The sequence below is a fragment of the Peromyscus maniculatus genome, chromosome 5, assembly GCF_049852395.1.
Source record: "Peromyscus maniculatus bairdii isolate BWxNUB_F1_BW_parent chromosome 5, HU_Pman_BW_mat_3.1, whole genome shotgun sequence".
Classification (NCBI taxonomy): domain Eukaryota; kingdom Metazoa; phylum Chordata; class Mammalia; order Rodentia; family Cricetidae; genus Peromyscus; species Peromyscus maniculatus.
This window is the reverse complement of record NC_134856.1, coordinates 126,139,559-126,145,267: the sequence shown is the minus strand read 5'-3', so window position 1 is coordinate 126,145,267 and position 5,709 is coordinate 126,139,559. Positions and strand designations below refer to the sequence as shown.

At 43.2% G+C, this 5,709-nt stretch overlaps 1 pseudogene; it reads left to right on the top strand.

Moving 5' to 3' along the window:
• The first annotated feature begins 1,013 nt into the window (after positions 1-1,013).
• LOC121829868 (U6 spliceosomal RNA) lies at positions 1,014-1,113 on the top strand (annotated as a pseudogene).
• The last annotated feature ends 4,596 nt before the right edge of the window (positions 1,114-5,709 follow it).

Genomic DNA, 5,709 nt, shown 5'->3' with positions numbered 1-5,709 from the left:
GTTGGTTTTTGCAAGTTTTTAGTAAACACTTATTATAGGAGTTAAGTTGAAATATGCTTACTTTTAAGCGTGGTGGCCCATGCCTTTAATCCCAGCATTCCGGAGGAAGAGACAGGTAGATCTATATGAGTTCAAAGTCAGCTTGGACTACAGCCAGACTAGCCAAGGCTATGTAGTGAGATCCTGTCTCAAAAATAAAAGTGAGACATTGTACACGTTTTAATGTTTGGAACTCTGGATAATTTTTTTAAAGAATACAAATGTTTAAGAATATTTAGAAGGGGCTGAAGAGATAGCTCAGGGGTTAGGAGCACTGGATGCTCTTCCAGAGGACCCAAGTTCAATTCCCAGTACCTGTACCTGGCAGCTCACATCTGTCTGTAACTCATGTTCCAGGAGATCTGACACCTTCACACCAGTGCACATAAAATAAAATTAAATAAATTATAACAAAAAGAGTATTTAGAAAAGAATTAGCATATTTGATTAACCCTAAGATATTGACTATGTGACATCATGGTTTTTCATCCTGTGGTGACAGACATGCTGCCAGCTGGGACAGAGTTCTTTCGTATCACTTGGATTTTCAGTTCACATTTATTGACATGGCTTTTAAAGACATTTTTAGGAAAGATACTATTTTATATTCCTTACATATGCATATAAAAAAGTAAGCAAATCAAAGCTCTTTCACATTCAGAATCCAATTTTTCAGGATTTTTTACATTGATAGTCATTAATTTCCATGTTTTTAAATCAAGACTGACCCAACCTACTTGGGTGAGTGCTTGCCTGACATACAAGAAGCCCTAGGTTTGATTTCCATCATTGAGTAAAATCAGCTGTGTGGAGCTCACTTATAATTCCAGCACCCAGGAGGTGGGGGCAAAAAGATCAAGAATTCAAAGTCATTCTTGGCTATATCACAAGTTCAAGGGCAGCCTAGGATACATGAGGCCCTATTTTAAAAAGAAAATGGAATCCAGATAGTTTCTAAAAGAATGTTCCAGGGCTTGCTTAGGCAGCACATATACTAAAATTGGAACTACGGGAAAATTAGCATGGCCCCTGCACAAGGAGAACATGTAAATTCATGAGGCGTTCCATATTTTTCTGAAAAGAAAGTTGGCTTTGCCCATTTCTTATTTAAAAAAATAAAAAATAAAAAATAAAAAACGATGTAAAATACTATGTTCCAGGAGCTGGAGAGATGGCTCAGCAGTTAAGAGCATTTGATGCTCTTCCAGAGGGCCTGGGTTCAACCTACATGGGACTCACAACTGTCTGTAACCCCAGTCCCAGGTATCCCAACACCCTCTCTGGCCTCTGAGGGCACTGCATGCGTGTGGTACACAGACAAGCATGCAGGCAAAACACCTATGCACATTCAATTACATTAAATTAAAAGAATGTTGCACGCCTGTCTCTGAAATATTTTCTCCAGGCATTTTTTTTGGCTTTTTAAAAATTATTTTACTGTTGCACATGTATTGTCTGTGTTTATCTGCATGTATGTCTGTATACCACATGCATGCCTGGTGCCTGCCAAGGGAAGAAGGCATCAGATGCCCCTGGAACTGGTGTTACAGACAACTGTGAGCCCCAGATGGCTGCTGGGAATAACCAGGTCCTCTGGAAGAGCCGCAAGTGCTCTTAACCATTGAACCACCTCTCTGCCCCAATTTGATGCTTTTTGATGTACACGTGAAGGCAGTGACTGCCTCATTGTGAAAGTGCCTGACCTCAGTGACTGTCATAGGAATGCTGACTTCAGTGATACCAAAATACAAAACATTTTGCTGGGATTCAGTGTAAAATTGTTTCCCATGGGCTTTGAACATTTGATTCTCACCTGGTTTCGGAAATTATAGAAACTTCGAAAGTGAGGCCTGGTTGGAAGAAGTAGTGCTTTGGAGCCAGGCCTTGAGGTTTATGGTCTAGCCGTTTTCTGTCCTTTGTGCTTCCTGTTCTGACAGATGTGCAGAGGTGGGGGCCCAGCAGCATGATCCCCTGCCACCATGTGTTCCCTACCACTTGGAACTTCCGGTCTCTCAAACTATGAGCCAAACATTGTGTAATAGTTTTCTCTGGTACTGAAACATCCCATCTTTCAAGGAAGCTCCTTAAGCAGGAAGGTAAACAAAATAGCTTTAGGAAGTCCCTGAAACTGACCAGATTCACTATGCCCCTTCCTGCCAAGTAAGCCATAAGAGCTGAGAGTCCCTCTCAGAAGAGCAGAGCTAAGCTAAAAAGAAGTCTCTCAGAGGAGCAAAAGCTGCAAAGAAGACCTTGAAGCCAGACCAGGTGCCTGGAAGTAGCAGAAACCAGCCTGGATAGTTGGAAGATGTTTAGACCAGAGTCACTTGGAAAGAACGCACTCCAACCTGTTGATCTGCCTGTACACTGTGCAATGTGCTCCCCAGCTTTTGTGAACTGTCACCCATGACAGTTGGGGGTGGGCTTTGGGGATACAACTATCTTTGAGTCATTTTTGTTTTATTCTAAGTAGCCCCTCCTCCATTGTCTTAGTTAGAGTCTCTGTTGCTGAGAAGAGACACCATGACCACACAGACTTTTATAAAGGAAAACATGTCATTGGGGCTGGCTAACAGTTTCAGAGGGTCAGTCCATTATCATGACAGGACATGGCAATGTGCAGGCAAACACGGTGCTGGAGAAGGAGCTGAGAGTTCTACATCTTGAACCGCAGGCAACAGGAAGTGAATTGTTCCCCACAGTGGGCATAGCTTGAGCATGTGAGACCTCAATGCCCACAATGACACACTTCCTCCAACAAGGCCATATCTCCTAATAGTGCCACTCCCTACAGGCCAAGCACCCAAATACATCAGTCTATGGGGGCCATACCTATCCAAACCACCACCCCCATACTCCTACAAGTAACCCCAATAATACTCTTTGGCTCACCAGGTTGGACTTTGGTGGTATGTGTACTTTGGTCTGTCATGGGTTTCCTATCTGGGGTGAGCAGATGTGTGTGTGTCTTCCCAGGAAATTTTTGTCACACAACACCAAAATAAATCTTCCTCCTTCCCTCAGGTGGCTTCCTGTCAGGTATTTGGTAACATCGATATAAAAAGTAACTAGGGGGGTGGGAGAGGGGAGAAAAAAGGAATCTGTACTAATACACACTTGTGTCTATAATCTATAGGATGAGGAACCGTAACAAGATATTCATTTTCAATGGTTATGATGATCAATATTTTAAATAATTCTCAGCTCTTTTTCTTTGTCTATGATTATAGAATAGGTCAATTCATTACTCATGGCAATTGATCTATAGCATATGAGAAAGTTTCTAGACCTGTTCTGGGGACTGGGAATACAAGAGAAAAGAGAACAATGTTTCCTACTATCATGGAACTTATATCCTAGAAGGCCGATATTTTAGGACTTTATTTTAGGTTTTTAATTATGTGTGTGTGTATCTGTGTCTGAGTATGTACAGATAAGTGCAGGTGCCTATGGAGGCCTGAAGAAGGCACTGGATCCCTTGGAGCTGTAATTACAGGTGCCTGTGAGCCATCCAACATGGGTGATAGAAACTGAGCTCTGGTCCTCTGCAAGACCAGCAGGCGCTCTTCACTGCTGAGCCATCTCTCCAGCCCTAGTAGGTATTCTATAAAAACGGGTGAGTAAGTAAATGAATATTATACTAGATGATGATAAGGACTGGGAAAGAAAAGACAAAAACCAAAGACTAGACAAGGACACTTGTAAAGGACACAAGACTGTAGGAAGATTTCACTGGAAAGACCTGGGGGAAACAGAGAACTGAAGACAGATTATCCCAGATCACCACAGACTCCAGAACAGCGAGGGTCTGGAGGGAGTGACCCGTGGGACTACAGTGGAGAAAATGAAGATGAGGGCTGTAGGTGATGGAGTCGGAAATGAGGAGGAGCCAGGACCAGGACCGGATGTGACCGTCACAAGAACATTTTGACTGCCATGTTAAAAGGAGGCTGAGAAGAAGGCGAGTAAGGAAGCTGTTGAGATAATTATAACAACAACAACAAAAAACAATTATAACTATTATAACAAAATTATAAAAAAAAAAGGCTGGGTAATTTAGAAATAATAGAAATTTATTTCTCACAGTTTTGGATCCTGGGAAATCCAGAATCAAAGCATACCCTCAGATACTGTATCTGCTGAGGGTAATGTCGGCTGAGGGTCTGTTTCTCATGGGCGGATCATTATGTGTATCTGTGAGGCAGAAGGCGGTGCAAAGGGGCCACCGTAGTTGCCTCCAGCCCCCTTTTATCTGTGTGTGCACATGTATGCGTGCGTGCGTGCATGTGAGCATGTGTGCGTGCGTGCATGTGAGCATGTGTGCCTGTGTGTGTGTGTGTGTGTATGTGAGTGAGTGAGTGTGTGTGTGTGTGTGTGTGTGTGTGTGTGCTTGAGTATGTGTGTATGTGAGTGAGTGTGTGAGTATGTGTGGTTTGTGAACGGAAACTGACTCATAATTACCCTCAGGAATAAGGTGTTTTAGGAGAAAGGGCCTTGGGGCCATGATTGGGTCGCAAGCTGAGAGTAGAAGCATTAGAAACAAGCAACTTTACATATAAAACATCACCGCCTTAAAGGGGAGAAGAGACTTGCTCCTAAAACCTGGAGAGAAGCTTCATTATGAGTAAGAATAAGATGGTGGCAGGGGATGGGGACTCGTCATGAGAAAGAGCGGTTTGGGGGGTAGGGGTTGGGGATGAGGGGGAAGCGCCTTCAGAAAAATCCATGGAACAAAGAAAAAAACCTAACTCTTTTATAATCTTTGAGAGAGCAGGAAGCTTCACATCACATGATTTAGTTCAATAGAGAATCCATGACAGAGCACAGAAGAGCCACGTACTATTGAGGACTGTAAATTAGAAACTTCTTAACTCTCTTCCAAGGCAGAGCTGCAGGGGGTGTGGCCTGTCTTCAAGGCTGCGGAATCTGGATTGTTAGGAGTGATTACTGTCTTAAGGGGGCACGACCATGTTCTAACCAGCGTGTTGTCTTTCTCATTGTTTTGAATCAAGATTTTGCTGTGGATCCCAGGTTGATCTCCAACTTATGATCCTTCTGCTTTGGGCTCCTTGGTGCTGGGATTACTTCTAGCCCTTTTATAAGAACAATAATCCCATTCATAAAGGGGAGACACTCATGACCAATCCTTTCCAAAAGCTCTGGCTTTCACGCACTATGACCTGGTGTGAATTTTAGAGGGACGAAAACATTCAAGCCATGTTTTTCAAGGTTTAATATCACAGAAATCAATATCCCTGTCCACGCAGCTGTCAACAATGTGAGAGAGATGAGGCTATCTTGGATCAGAGTTGAGTGAGTAGAGTAATGTTGTGCCCATGTGGAGAATCCCCCAAAGACCACCAAGGAGCCGGTTTCCAATGGAAGCACACAAGAGTCTTCTTATTTTCAAGTTCGAACCTGGACCGCCACCCTATACTCCGATGCAGCAGATGGAGGGAAATTCGGCAGTGGCCAGGGGCTCAAGGGTAGGAGGGTTTTTAAAAGAAAAAAAAAAAAAAACCACAAGCCAGGAATTACGTGCCTTGGTGTGTGGGGTTGGGTAGAAGGGATATGGGGCAAGGTGATTTTTTGAAACTATTGGTCTAGACTTTCTGCACGAAACCACATTTGAAACTCTTGGGTTAGCCTTTTGGCACAGAACCACAACCTGCT